This window comes from Narcine bancroftii, chromosome 4 (genome assembly GCF_036971445.1).
Source record: "Narcine bancroftii isolate sNarBan1 chromosome 4, sNarBan1.hap1, whole genome shotgun sequence".
NCBI lineage: Eukaryota > Metazoa > Chordata > Chondrichthyes > Torpediniformes > Narcinidae > Narcine > Narcine bancroftii.
In genome coordinates, this window is record NC_091472.1 from 219,936,248 (window position 1) to 219,952,426 (window position 16,179).

At 40.6% G+C, this 16,179-nt stretch overlaps 1 protein-coding gene across 9 annotated transcripts in view; it reads right to left on the reverse strand.

Annotated features, from left to right (window-relative positions):
* Positions 1-16,179, reverse strand: part of LOC138761596 (uncharacterized) — a 756,070-nt gene that overhangs the window by 196,980 nt on the left and 542,911 nt on the right. The gene's annotated exons all lie outside the window — the stretch shown is intronic.

A 16,179-nucleotide genomic window follows, 5' to 3' on the forward strand; every position in this document is an offset into this window, starting at 1 on the left:
AAATAAATATATCCAATAGTCAAGTTTATTGTTATCTGATTGCACGAGTACAAACCAACAAAACAGCATTCTCCAGACTTCGGTGCAAAACACGAAGACATTCAACTAGACATTACACACAGACAATACACATGCAGGAAAAGTATTTCATCTATACAAATAAATAAATAAAATTGTTTCATGAATATGTGTGTCCCGGATGGTTAGTACGAGCAGTTCCTTTGGTTGTTCAGCATTTTAACCACCCGCGGGAAGAAGCTGTTCCTCAGCCTGGTGGTGCTAGCTCTGATACTCCTGTATCTCTTTCCTGATGGGAACAGCTGGACGATGCTTTGTGTGGGGTGGAAGGGGTCCTCAATGATTTTGCACACCCTCTTCAGACAAGTATCCCAGTAGATCATGTCAACAGGGGAGAGAGACTCCAGTAATCCTCTCTGTCACTCTTATGGTCCTGTGGATTGACTTCCAATACATTTCTCTGGAATAACTGTACCACGATGCAGCCGGCCAAGATAATCTCAGTAGAACTCCTGTCGAAGGTTGACATAATGGTGGCCGGTAGCCTTGCCCATTTCAGTCTTCTCAGGAAGTATAGTTGCTGTAGCACCTTCCTGACAAGTGAGGAGATGTTGAGTGTCCATGATAGGTCACAAGTTAAGTGAACTCCAAGGAACTTGGTGCTCTCCACTACAGAGTTGTTGATGTGTAGTGGAGGATGGTCATTCCTGGTCCTCCTGAAGTCCACAATCATCTCCTTTGTCGTGTCCATTTTGAGACTCTCACACCATATCGCGAGATTTTCCACCCCCTCTCTGTAGTGCGACTCATCGTTGTTGCTGAAGAGGCCAACTACTGTGGTGTCATCTGCAAACTTGATGACATTGTTGGAGATGGATCTGGCGATGCAGTTGTTCCTCAGTGGCGTGAACAGGAGCCAGCTGAGGACAGTCCTGACATGTGCCAGTATTCAGTGTTAAGGGATGGATTCACAAAACAGAAATGAGGTGTAAATGAATCCTTTGCTGGTTAAGGGCCAACTGTGCAATTAGATGACAATAAACTTGACTTGATTTGATGACATGACTCAACATTACAGAATATAATAGGCATATGTGTTTAACTTATTATTCAATGTACATAGATAGTAGTCATCCTGCAGAATTTTTATTTTGTTTCAAAAATATTTCAGAAATGACAAAGTGGCAGTCTAAAACCACCTCCTTTCATTTTACAATACACAATACAGAAAGATGCTAGAGAAACTCAGCCAGTTACACAGCATCCATAGGAAATAAAGGGTAATCAATGTTTCGAGCCTGGACCCTTCATTAGGGCTAAGCAAAAACAGGCAGGGACCTGAATAAAAAGGTGGGAATGGGGAGGGAGTGGGAGGGGGGAAGGAGCATAGGCTAACAGGTAAGTGGTCATAGGTAGGATGCTGATGAGAAGGTAGAGAGATAGGGGAGAGGGTAGCTCTCTGATCAGAGAGGGAAGGAAAGGTTGTGGGGCACTGGAGAAAAGAAAGAGACTCTTGGGAAAGATTTAACAGAAATTGGCAAAGTTGATGTGATGCCGTCTGTATGGAGAGTGCACTTCATCAAGGTAAGAGCAAGTTATATATTGCAAGGAACACTTTTTATCATCCTACTGCCAACAACATGACCCTCAAAAATCCACACTTAGATGTACAGTTACACACATAGTAACATGGAATTGCTCCTCTGGGTACCTCTGGGTAAGCACGGGCAAATATTTAAAATATATATTTCACTTTTCTGAATAAAGATACACAACATAAAGAAAAAAAAAGACATTATAAGAAAGGAAATCCATTCATGTGTACCAAAGGAGGTTGAAGGTATGAACCAGAAAGAATATTGAAATACCCTGTATTACGGTAGGTCTGAGAATTAGCAGAATTTCAGAGAGTAGAAAGGGATGAGTAAAACATTGATAAATCGGGAAAAAAAAATTATAGTAAATTATCAAGCAATATAAAAATAGACTGTGAGCGTTTCTGCGAATATATAAAAATAAGAGCAGCAAAAGTAAATAATGTGCTCATATAAACCGAGATAAGGGAATTAAAGATGGAGGATAAGAACATGTCAATTACAGTAACAGATATTTTGTGCCTAACTTCACAGTAGATGACATTAAATCATAGCAAAATGAGGGGATAACAGAGGGAGAATTTAAAACAATTGTTAACACTAAGATAACAAGACTAAAGATTCATAAATCCCCAGGGACCAATGACCTGTACCCTCCTGCAGTGACTGTGATTTGATTGGTTGTGAAATTTCATATTTTCTGAGATTTTGGAAAGATTCTAGATTCTAACCATCAGTGTTTTCCCTTTGATGCTCATTGACTTTCATTTTAAGCATGTCACCTTGATGCCACATTCAATCAATTGTTGCCCTGCTGTCAAGGGTAGTCACCCCACATTTGAAATTCTGTTTCTTAATCCATGCTTGAATCAAGGCTTAGATGAAATATGGGGTTGCGTTATCCTTAAAACCCAAACCAGGCATTTTTGAAATCAACCTCATGAACCTCTTATGCCACACCACAAAATCTAGAAAATTCTTTCTCAAGTAAGGGGACCAGAACTGCATGCAGTACTCTAGGTGTGACCTCACCAGTACCCTGTGCAGTTGCAGCAGGACCATCCTGCTCTTAAACTCCCCTGAGCAATGAAGGCCAACATCTAATTTTTCTTCTTCTGCACCTGCAAACTAATAATTGTTATTTATAAACAAGCACTCCTACGTCTCTCTACACAGCTACATGTTCCAATTTTTCATTATTGTGGCGGTCCGCAATTATGGAGATTGGGCCGGCACATGGCTAAAATCTCTGATCTCTGGTCTGCCCGCCAACAGAGACATTTGTCTTACATCTCGGAGTACACCACCAACGTCAAGCATATCTTGGGGAAAGACAACGTGGTCGCGCACGCCTTGTCAAGACACACCATCCACTCCCTGGTCAACGGTCTGGACTTCGCGGCACAGCAGCAGGACGATGAGATCCCGCAGTACAGGACCACATTCACAGGCTTTCGGCTTCAGGACGTTCCAGTTGGCACAGGTACCACCACCCTCCTATGAGACGTGGCCACCAGGCAGGTTCGACCTATTGTCCCAACAGCATGGAGGCAATGAGTTCTTGACTCCATCCATGGGCTGGCACACCCATCCATCAGGACTAAGGTCTCGCTTGTGGCCAGCAAGTACATGTGGCATGAATTGCAGAAACATGTTCGTGTTTGGGCCAAGGCATGTACGCAGTGCCAAACAGCCAAAGTGCAGTTACACACCAAGATCCCCACACAGCCTTTCGAGCCAACGGATAGCAGGTTTAACCACATTCATGTGGACATAGTGGGACCTTTGCCAGTCTCTCAGGGTTTACGCTATCTGTTCACAGTGGTCGACTCCTTCACCCAGTGACCAGAAGCAATCCCCCTGGCTGACACATCCACCAGGTCCTGTGCCAAAGCACTCCTCTTGTCCTGGATTGCAAGATTCAGACTGCCACAGCACATCACTTCCGACCGAGGTGCACAGTTCACCTCCAGTTTGTGAACTGACATTGCCAACCTGTGGGGCACTCAGCTACACCATACGACGGCATACCACCCGCAAACCAACAGCATGGTGGAGCATTTCCACAGGCACCTCAAGACTACCCTCATGACCAGACTCAAGGGCCCCAACTGGGTGGATGAGCTACCATAGGCACTACTGGCATCTAAACACCACCGAAAGAAGACCTCCACGGATCCTCGACTGAACTCATCTACAGAACCCCACTCACGGTTCCCAGGGATTTTGTTCCACATGCCAGAGGACAGCAGGAGGAGACAACCACCTTCCTGGACAGGCTGCGCAAAAAGATTGGTAACCTGGCTCTGATCCCACCCTCCAGACACAGACAAGCCAAGTCCAACATCCCCAAAGAACTCAAGGACTGTGTGTACGTGTTTGTATGCAGAGGACCTCACCGTTCACTACTGCAGAAGCCATACGAAGGTCCCTTTCAAGTCATCCGGATCAATGGAACCACCTTCGAGCTGGACAACGGTGGTAAACCAAAGGTCTTCAGATAGACTGAAGCCTGCCCACACAAATCCAGCAAAACCCATGGAGACACCAACACCTCGATGCTGAGGCAGACCACAAAAGACTTTGGGGGCTGTTACGAGCCCAAAGGACCCCAAAACCCAGCAGCAAAAGACATTCACCAAATTACTTAAACAAAAGTTGTTTTTAATTATCTTTAAACATGAAAACAGAGTCAAACTTTAACTTATCTCTATTAACTTAACTAACCTTAACCCTTTTCTAATTCTTAGCACACGTGTATGTAATGTGTGCTTAAATTTAAGAAAAGTTCTTTAGTTCACAGTTCAATCTCACTTTTCATTCTTCCAAGTTCACTAGTTGCAAGCAATTCTTATACTGTGCACAGAATTTAACATGTATAAAGTTCACCAAGCTTTGGTGCTCAAAAGGTCAATGTTTAACACTCAGGAAGGTTTTTTGGAGGTTTGCAGAGAGAGATTTGTTGTTCCAGGATTTCCACAACTGAGGTACCACCATTAGTCACCTCCATGTCCTGCTGATGAAACTTGCCCCATCAGGGTTCTCCAGATGATAACCTCCTTCTTTTAGGCTACTACAGAGTTCCTTTCTGTTCCACTTGTTCCAAGAAAAACATCAGACAGATGGCACTTCCAGCCATCCGCCGCTCTGGAGCTTTCTGTTTCAGTTCCAACAAGCTTTTCCTGCTTGCTTCAGCTGTGACTGTTCAGTTTCTCCCTCTCTTCAACTTCCAACTGCTAGAAAGCCCATGTGACTCTCTCACTTACAACCACACCACCCCCCCCCAACTTCTCCAGCAAACAATATGAGTTAGTCTTTCTGCTCCCATCTGTTGCTTTAGGTAAACAAAACCCAGGGGTGACCTTTCTGAGAGCACTTTGTAGATCCTTGCAAACACTTTCAACACCCAAAGTTCCAGTCCAAGACAATGGTTTATTCATTTTATGATGTCATTTCAATTAGCACCTACTTGTGAAATGTGCATATTATAGAGTTTCTTGTAAAGTCCACTGAATATGAATTCTTTAGTATTTCAAATAAAGATCTGTTTTAAAATGTGTGTATGTATGTAACCTATTCTAATTTTACCAAATTCTGGTGGCCTGCAATTGTGGAGATCAGGCTGACACATCGCGTGGCAGCAGACGCGGACAGAGATCACTAACGCGACTCCCAGGAAACTAATCGGCGGGGGTAGAAGCTGGGGAAGTATCAGATCAACAGCCCTAAAATGGCATTGGTCAAGCTGCCCAGCTAGCTTAACAAAAACAGGCTGCATGGATGTTCCCACCCATTATTGTTATTCATATGGCTGACTCAGTTAATTACCAAAAAAAAAACGGTGGGAACTTGAACAGTATAAAAGCAACCTTTCCAGACCTAAAAAAGGAGTGCGCTTAACCTGCCACACTGTGTGTGTGTGTGTGTGTGTGTGTGTGTGTGTGTGTGTGTGTGTGTGTGTGTGTGTGTGTGTGTGTGTGTGTGTGTGTGTTTCTTTGTAGTGGTCAGCTACACTATTTAAATAATAATGTACTATCTTTCCTTCCAAAGTGGATGAGCTCACATTGATCAGTGCTGTGCTGTATTCCATTTGAATGGTGACTGCTGTGATTAACCTGATACAAGAGGACAATCGTCCACCCCCCCCCCCCCCCCCTGTCTTTTTGAAATTCAATTTGTTCTTTGCGGAATGCTTCAGACCAGCATCAGAGTAACTGTAGCTAACAGCAGATCCAAATATGTTGTTGCCATCTTGGGTGCTATCCATGCTCGTAAATGAGAGTTCTGTGGGCATTGTGATGTCCCAGAATAAGTGCAGACATTGGGTAGAAAATTGTCCAAAAAAATCAGAATGATTATTCAATTGATATGAGGACAATGAATATTCAGAGATTTGACTGTCCTAGTTCAAGAAAGATGGATGGAGCAAGTGATTAAAATCATAATCAGGATAATGCCCTTCATTACAGGAGGAATGGAATACTTGCAGCAATTATACGAGGCACGAGCAAAACCAAAGCTACAGTGCACAGTGGTTTACTTGTTTCAGGAAGTTCAGAGCAGTTTCAATCAGTAGACTCCTCAGATGAGAGAGTTAAATTATGAGAAGAGAGTGTTAAGCTGTTACCCTCTGAAGTTTAGCATAACAAGAGATTTGACCAAAATTTGAGATTCTGAGGAGCTTAACAAAATAGATGTTGAGCCGATGTTTTCCCATATGAGAGAATTTAAATTTTTACAATAAAGGCTTATCCAAATATGACTGAGAAGAGGAATGACTCTACCTTTCAGATTATTGGGAACCTTTCATTCTCTATCCCAGAAATATATGACTACTGAATCACTAAATACATTCCCAGCTAAGACATAAAAGCTTTTGTGCTACCGTGAATCTAAGTCATAAAGCACGGAAACAGGTCCACATACTCTGTCTCCACTTGCCTCCAATAGTCTCACACCCCTTCAAGCACCTCCCACCCATGTAATTATCCAATAAGATAACATGCATCTCTCTACCACTTGTCTGCCAGTTGTCCCACATACCCACTACCCTCTGAGTGAAGAAATGTCCCCTCACATCCTTTCTAAATCCCATTCATTCACCTTACTGTTATGCCTTCTTATCTCAGATTCTCAAGCTTAGGAAACAGGTCTTCACTGTTCACCTTGTCTATGCCTCTACAATGTTATAGACCTCAGTAAGATTCCCTCTCAACCTTCTACTTTCTAAGGAAAGCAAGTTTAGTTTTTCAGCCTCACATTTTTAGTCTACTTCCCTAACCCTGGCAATAACCCTGTTAAGCTCCTTTACAATTTTACAATATCCTTACTGTAAGCAATGGACCAAAACTAGACACAATATTTCCAAGTGGGGCCTCATCAATGTCTTATATAACTTCAACATGATGTCCATTAAACACTTGTATTCAGTGATCCGACTGATGAAAGCAAGGTAGACTCTTGTCTACCTGTGCTGCCATTATTAAAGTGCTATGTACCTTCTCATATAGGTCCCTGTGCTCCATAACACTCTTCGGGATATTGTCGTTCACAGAGTAAGTACTTCCCTGGTTCAAATTACACAAATGCAGCAATGAGATACATCCATCCTTGTGCAACCTGGTGCCTGTAATTGTGTCTGCAAAGTTACTAGGAGTAACACAGAGGGTCCATTGCTTTTTTGGACCAATGGATTTTAATGATTCAGAGTGAAAGTAAATGAAAAAATGTAAAAACATTATATAAGTGCTAGTGGAGCAGTGTGGAAATAATGACTGAACAGAATTGGTTTCTGATTAGAAGCAGCTCTTCAAGCTTGTCCCTTGGAAATGTTAAAGTGTAAATATGACTCTCTACACAAAAAAATTGTCCATCATTGCTTTCTAACATACTTTTGAGTACATGCATGACCCCCAAACACAAAGAGAAATACTTATTTCAGGGGTGTAGATAATTTGTGCAGGAGAGTACATAGAGATCAGTGTTTAACCAATTTGTCCTTCAGTCAACAGAAGTTACTGCACTAAAGAACGCACATTATCAAGTTCCACAGCTTGAATCTATTATAATTGTTGCCCAGTACACAAAAGTACTGGAGAAACTCAGCAGGGATGTGCAGTAGCCACAGAAAGTCAAAGGCAATCGATGTTTCAGGCCTGAGCCCATCTTCAGTCTTGCCAAAAAATCAGCCAGACTTTTGAATAAAAAGGTTGGGGGTTGGCGGGGGGGGGGGGGGGGGGCAGGCGGAGGAGCAGGAGGAAGAATACAGGCTAACAGGTGGATACAGATGGAAAGAGAGAAGAGAAAGAAGCTGAGAAGTAATGGAGAGGGAACACCACATGTCTAAAAGTATTTCACTACTGAGGATTAGATCTTTCACTTCACAATTTTTACTTCAAGAGTAATTCCACACAAGGAAGTACTAATCATGAGTAAAAACATATAAATGATGGAAGAGCATGGGGGGGCGGCATGGTTGGCATAGCAGTTAGCGCAACGCCTTTACAGCGCCAGCAATTGTGACTGGACCAGGGTTCGAAATCCACGCTGTCTGAAAGAAGTTTGTATGTTCTCCCCGTGTCTGTGTGTGTTTTCTCTGGAGGCTCAGTGTCTTCCCACTGTTCAAAGTGTAACGGGGGTGTAGATTAATGGGGTGTAAATTGGGCAGCACGGACTCATGGGCCAAAATGGCCTGTTATTATTCTAATATGTCTTATTTTTTTTAAATTAAAAACTTAGCAGATTTTGCAGCATCCATAGGAGGTAAAGATATATAACCAACATTTTGGGCCTGAGCCTTTCTTCAAGGTATGAGGAATACTAATCAGGAACCAAGGGAGGAAAAATTCTGACAGACAAGAGGTTCATTTGACAGAATTAATTAGGTCACTTACAATGCAAATCCTTGGTAAATATAATTTAAAGTAGGGTATCTAATCAATAAATGATATTTATGGCTCTCATTCATCATTGTGTTAAATATAGGAGGGTAATGTCACTAACCACTAACAAATAAAAAACAATGCAACTTCGAGAATAGGCTAATAACAACCCATTATAGATAAGAATATTACTTGTATAATTGTGTGAAATTCACCTAATCCCCAAGGCATGTTATGAGATTAGCAATATACTTGCGTCAATGTTTAAATTTTATTATTGGATAATAAAATTTAATGCTTTAAAAGCACACTGAAATTGCAGTATAGAAATGCTACCAGCATTACAGAAGGGCAAACATTCCTCACATTCTATGTGTAATGCAACAACACGATTACATTTAGAAGCTGTATTGCTTCAAAAGTCAAGTGAAAGGTATGCAGCAGTGGAATCTCCTGCCACAGTGGGAGCTCTGAAAGTTGCAATTCCTCTCTGGAATTGTTATTTCAAATTCTTAAATGGAGCATGGGCACAATATGGCTCCGATGGTTGATTGAACACAGGGCTTTTTTGGACGAGGATCCAATGACAGGAAATATGTATGTCAGATGGAAGACATTAGGACCATTTGATATATCAAATGAGCATATTCATGATCAATTCCAATAGCAGATAATATCAGGATAGCTTTTATTTACACTGAAAGAAACCTTCACTCTCTGATGGGTTAATCCTGCATTTGAAGCCCTTTCATTTCATGAGCGTATTTACACATTGCACTATTGCTACAGGACCTCAACCATGAAGTGCATACCAATGCACATTACAGTTGTATTTCAGGGACTTCATTGTGTGCAAGTGCATAGAACTGCACTAAGATATCTCATAAGTCGCAGTTATACATTGGCAGCTCCTAAAATATTACATTTTGCAAGTGAATTTCTAACCATTCAATGTCAATGAGGAAAAGATAGCAAAGAAAGGCAGTGGATGATATGAAAATGGCAGAAAATTCAGATGTTCAAAATATACATAAAGTAAGAATATATTAAGTTCACAAGAAGTAACAAGAAATTAAAAGGTATAAGGCACAAAATATTGGAAAGCAAATCAACCAAAATCCAAAGATGTTTTATCCATAGAACTGCTCTCACTAACCATCCGAGATGCTACTATTTATTAAACAATATATATTTATTTTTATATATGTACATTTGTCTAGCATATGTATTGCTTGTCTGTATGTGCTTTATGTCTAGTTATGTGTCTGCATGTTTTGCACCGAGGACTGGAGATTGCTGTTTCGTCGAGGTGCACTTGTGCAATTGGATCATAAGTAAACTTGAGCTTGCACTTGAGAAGAAAAATATGGAAAGAGTAGGTTCTATCAGAGACTGAAAGGTAAGCTCTCTATGCAGGTGGTAGAATGAAAGTGTGGCAGTGACACAAGCATAGAAAAAAAAAGAAAATATTAGTTTCCGCAACTTTGAGTAAAGATAAATTTTCAAACCAAAATTCAGGTAAGGAGAACATAGCAGAGGTTCCACATATCATCTTTAATTGTTAAAAGGGTTCTATAGGATTGGAAGCCTGCTAGCTTTCTATCATATTTAAAATGGAGGAAGGGGTACCATTGGTGGTGGGCAATAGTTGGAAAGTATACTGGGGACCTTATGAATCACCATTTTGAAAGCAATGGTTAATTAAGGACAGTGAGCATGAATCTATGAAAGAAAGTTGTATTTGACCAATGATTGAATATTTTAAGGAGGATTAATCTTGTGGCCAAATGACGACAAAGAACATCCTAATTAGGGTGCAAGATTGATCAGTTGAATAATAGCCTGCTGTTGTAAACTTCGGTAATGGCTGGGCACCAAAGCAACACCTGCAGCTGAAGCCAAGATTGAGTCGGTGGGAGGGGGTGGAGAGAGAGAGAGAGAGAGAGAGAGAGAGAGAGAGAGAGAGAGAGAGAGAGAGAGAGAGAGAAAGAAAAGCTGATTTCAGATGGAATCGCTGGGAGAATGCGGCTCCGGAGCCAGCTGTGGGTGTCTGCGAGGGACATTCAGGTGGCAGCGCTGAAGGCGGTGTTCTGCCATCTGAAAGGTCCGCAGCGGGGAGAGGTGCTGCGGAGCAAATGCTGGCTCCTGAGTCAGGACAGGGGCAGCCGCCTGACAGCCCCCTCCCCACTGCCTGACAGCCCCCTGGCATGGCATTACAGGGCCCGAAGTACCACACTGATTTCCCCAGCCCTGTAGTCCCGCGCCAGCCACTCCAGCCCTGATGTCCCACGCCGGGGAGCTGTCAGGCAGCAAGGAGGGGTACTGTCAGCAGTGGGGAGTTGGATCACTGGCTGACTGTCATCAGCCTGCCCCCCTGCTAGGCATCTGAAAGCTGCTAGCCTTGCCTTGCTGCTTTCAGGTGCCTAGGGGGAGTGCTCAGAAGTGGAGAATATACCTCCCCTAGGTGGGTTGAGTAAGTGCTCTACGGGGATGGGTTTTCCACTTTCAGGTGGCCTCCCGACAGCCGCATTTGGGTATTTTAGGCGGCTTTACATTCAAGTATTCTGGCCAACTGAAAGGGGCGAGAGAGAGAGAGAGAGAGAAAGAATGAGAGAGAGAGTCTTCAGAAACATAAAATTATCAGAATTGATAAGATAGAGGCAGGGAGGTTATTTGCACTGGTATGTGAGACTCAAAATAGGGGACATAGCCTCAAGATACAGGGCAGTAGATTTAGGATGGAGATGAGGAGGAACTGCTTCTCCCAAAGAGTAGTGTATTTGTGGAATTCTCTGCCCGTGGAAGCAGTGGAGACTGCCTAATTGAATGTACTTAAGATAATAAATGTTTGTTTTAATAGTAGGGGAATTAAAGGTTACGGGGAACTGGCAGGTAAAGGGAGGCAAGTCCAGGGCCAGATCAGCTATGATCTTATTGAATGGTGGAACTGGCTCGATGGTCCAAATAGCTGACTCCTCCTTCTATTTCTTATGAGAAATGCACATAAAGACAAATACCAATCAAATATCTGGTGTGAAGTGAATGGAATCAGAAATGGTCATGAACACATTTCACCTTGTGCTAAGTTTATTTTGATTAACAGAGAGTGAAATCGTCAGGTCCAGTCTGAAATACTCCATCCAAGCAATATAGTAATTTTGGTGAATGGTTTGTACTCTCATGAACATTTAAATTGGGGTGGGGGCGTGGCAAGCTAGCGTAGGGAACAGACGTGCCTTCCAGACCTCTCCTGACTCTGATTTATTGTTTTGTCTTTAAGTGCCCGTTAAAGTTCTTTTAAAAGTTTATAAATAATAAGAGGTGTTGGATTAGTGCCTAATGGTTTATATCCAAAAAAAACGGTAAAAGAAAACATCAACAGACTGTTAAAAAACTACATTTTCCGAAATTGTCTGAGCCTACTTGTTTACAAGAAGCCAGGACTCAACGTAGAATGGATCCAGAGGAGGACGTGCAGAGTTCGGCATTGAAGCTCCGTTTTAAGCCGGTGAGGCTCTCTGAAGGTCGCACTCGACAGCTTTCAGAACAAGGGGCTGGACGGGTGCCAGTGTTTCGCACGGCGGCCACTGTGGGTGCTGTTGCTGAGGCTTTGACAGTTGAATCAGCTGGGGCGCCACCAGCTGGAGAGTTAAAGAGCTGTCATTCGACTGCTACAGTGGAGGCGCTGCAAAATGCATCTTCAATTACAACGGTTTTTCCAGACATCGATTCAGTGAAGATGATTAAAGAGATTTGGCTTAAAGATAACCCTGATCTTCAGTCTCCTGGCATTGCTGGGGGGACTTTGAGAGGGATTTTTATACGAAGTCAAACTGTTAAAAAAGATACTAAATTAAGGGAAGGGACAGAAGATCCCATGGTCTCTAAGGAACAGCAAGACCCCATTATGCCTGAATCTACTTCTGTTGAAATGTCTGTTAAGGATCTTGAAGATAAGATATATTCTGTATCGAGTCACTTAGCTAATTTTGTGAACCTGTTTATTTCCAAAATTAATGCGATGGCGGAAGTCATTAATGGAGCTTTTAAGCTTGAAACCATTGAAAGATTTGAAATGTGTGATCAAGGTTTAGTCGATGCACAGGATCAACTCCAAGATGAAAATAGAATAATTGAAACATTGCAGATCCAAAATAAAAATTTAGCAAAAATGGTTGATTATTTAGAGAATCAATTTAGATGGAACAACGTGAAAATTGTTGGTTTGCCAGAAGGCATAGAAGGATCAGATCCAAGAAAAATTTTTACTGAATGGATTTCAAGAGTGTTAGGACAGGATAAATTCCCTGAAGGTTTAATACTAGAACGTGCTTATAGAGTTTTAAGAAGAAAATCTTTTTCAGGACAGAATCCAAGATCTGTTTTGATCCGTTGTTTAAACTATTGTGACAGAGAAACAATTTTACATACGGCTATTAGAAATGCCCAGCAAAATAGATCTCCTTTGATGGTTCAGAATAATCCTGTTTTCTTCTATCAAGATTTGAGTCAAGAAATTATGTTTCAACGACGCGAATTTAATTCTGTGAAAGAACGGTTGTGGAAAAAAAGACATAAGGCAACATTCAGGTATTCTGCGGTACTGAAGATTTTTTAGGATGGAAATTAGCCAAAATTCTTTGACAATCCTAAAGAGGTTATGGACTTTGCTCAGTCTCTACCAATCATGCAGTTTCAGGAACGATGTAGTCCTTCAAGGTCTCCAAAGAGAGTAGAGATGTAAGGTGGGATCCAGTTTTTTAAAAGAAATGGAAGCAATGGTGACCGAAGTGGTAAAGTTGATTTAAAAAAATAAATCTTTTATCTTTTTTTTGAGAAGAATTTAAATAGTTTAAATAATGATGATAGTTTAATGAAATGGGAGTTGGGAGAGGGAACTGGGTGGGCACTAGTTTCCAGAAGTCATCAGCTACCTGTGAGTTATCTCACACCCAATATTTTGGGGGAGTTACCGCTTTGGGCGGTTTAAACAGGAGGAGGTAGTTGTGACCTCCGACCTGTTTTTTTTTTCTTTTTAATTTTTGGGTTAAGAAGTGAAGGTCTTTTTTTTATTATTTTTAAAAAATAAATAATTTTTCTAACTCTTTGTTTTCTGATTGTAATTGAGAGGGAATTAGGAGGTTATTTTTTTCTCTCCTTTTTTTTCTCTTTTTTTTGGGATTTTTTTTCTCTTTTTTCTTTCTTTTTTAAGAGGATGATGTCACAGAAGATAATAAGTCAAAAATTGAGGATGTTGAATTAGATGAAGAGGAAGATGAGGGGAAAGGTGATAAGAAGAAAAAGAAGTACAAATACATTGAGGGAGAAGAGTTTAATAAAATTAAATTAATTTCGATAGAGAATTTTGAAGATGTTATAAATGAAGAATATGGAGAATTTTATAAGAGTTTGAACTTTTTTCTTTTTTTTTCTTTTTTTTATATCAGGGGAGGGGAAGGGAATAAAAAGTTTATGATTGTTTTTCTAAGGGATGTTTTTGTTCTCTCGATGAATTATAAATTTGAACTTAGTTTTAAAGTGGATTTCATTTGTTAAATACATGTATTATGTTTGATTTAAATATATGTTTAAGGGTATTATTTTAGTATTGATATTTTTTTGTTGTTAGTAATTTTTTTTGTTGTTAAGTTTTATCCTTTTTTTTGTAAGTGGGGTTTTTTCTATTTTATTTACAACATTGTTAATTAATTCTTCACTCTTTATTTTGTGGGGGGTGGGTTGGACTAATTTTAAATTAGATGATTAATGTGTTATAATTATTGGGGTGGTTAATTTGTGTAGTTTAATGATGTAGTATTCTAATTTTTATTATCTTATTTTTTATTATTTCTTTAAATGTAATTTTTATTTTATTCATGTCATAAAGTTCTAAATAAAGTTTAAAAAAAAAGAACATTTAAATTGGAGGGGTGATTTTAACTTGGTTAAAATGATTGGATACAGTTATTACAAAATGTATATTCTTTCTACCAAGGGAATGAAGAGTGATGGACCATGATCAGAGTCATAATTGGTCAACGTAGGGAAACTAGGCAGCATGTTGAAAATCCAGATCTCTCTCCTAAAAGGCTGGTGGGCTTGGAAATTTGGAGCTTCCAAAGTTTTCAAATTTTAATGTTAATTCAGAAATACGCACAGTCCACGAACCCACGCTGCCCAAATACACCCAAGTGACCAATTAACCTCCTAACTCCATAGATCTTTGGAATGTGGGATGAAACTGAAGGGCCCAGAGAAAACACATGCACACACAGGGACAATGTACAACCTCCTGACAGACAGAGGCAGATTTGATCCTGGGTCACTTGGTGCTATAATAGTGTTGCATTAACTATGCCGCAAGTGTGAGTTTTGTTAAGTGCAGCTTATGATCAGTAATGATCGAGGTTGGAACAGGCTCTAGGGGCTGAACAGACTATTCCTGCTCCTATATTTCTGATTACTTGCAGCTGCTTTATAAATCCAACTATAACAGGAGAGACAATAAAAGAGTGTCTTCCATTTACAAGAATGGTTCACAGCCAGCAAACACATAATACTGGTTTGATATGTTGGGCCAGATCCGGCTTACTTGTACCTGGTGATTTCTCTCTGCAGGCTGACACCTGCCTGAGTATTGCAATGTGTAAAATCAGAGGAAGATCTTAAGGTCAGGTACTAGCACATCCAAATAACAGGACTGGACCACATCTGAACAGTACAGAGGAATTGAATGCACTAAGCCACACATGCCAAACTCAGGCCCGCAGGCCATATTTGGCCCGTGATATCATTATATTTGGCCCACAAGATCATATCAAATATGTATTAGAGCTGGCCCGCTGGCTGCCCCGCCAGTTTAGCACATGCACAGCTAATACTACAAATCCCAGAATGCTTTGCAAATGAGTTGGCGCCAGCCTGTCAGCCCACTAATCGCCCCCACCTCCTCTCTTTACTTTCATTAGCATCTGTGACCTGTCACCTAACTCACATGTAATAAACCCCTTACGAAAAATGGCCAAACGAAAGACAGAAAACAGGACATTTCAAGACAGGTGGGAAGCAAACTCTGACCCCAGAGTTTGATGAACTTGCATCTAAGAAGAGATGCCAAGTATCTGGTTTAGACCCAGGTGCATCAGAGTAAATCACAGTGTAGCAAGCTAAGCTTGGATTAATATTTTCTTTGGTTAACTTTGGACTGTTCATAGTTGAAAGATTGGATTTTCATTGAAGCAAGTTGTTTTCATTGAAGCAAGTTGTTATTTTTTTGACTTGTTGGCTTGTGAAAAAAAATACATTTAAAAGGAGCTTAAAGGCTATAGAGAAATATTATTTATTGAATATTTTATTTCTCATTTGTTAATGCTTCTTCTGGAAAGAGTTTAACCAAAACTATTATTAAACATTTATTTTAATAAGAAAAAGTTTAACATTACATATGTTGAAAGAAGAGAAAACATGCAGATGTTGTTGAAAATTTTCAATAAATATTTAGTTTGGCCCACGACTTAGTCCAAGTTTTTAATTTTGGCCCTCTGTGAATTTGAGTTTGACACCCCTGCACTAAGCAAACCACCCTTGAAACTTACAATATATAAGGAGTAGATGGTCTCAGTACTGTTTTCCCATTTATTTCAATGGTGTTCCAATCTCATCTAAGAAGGTTATCTAAGAAGTTA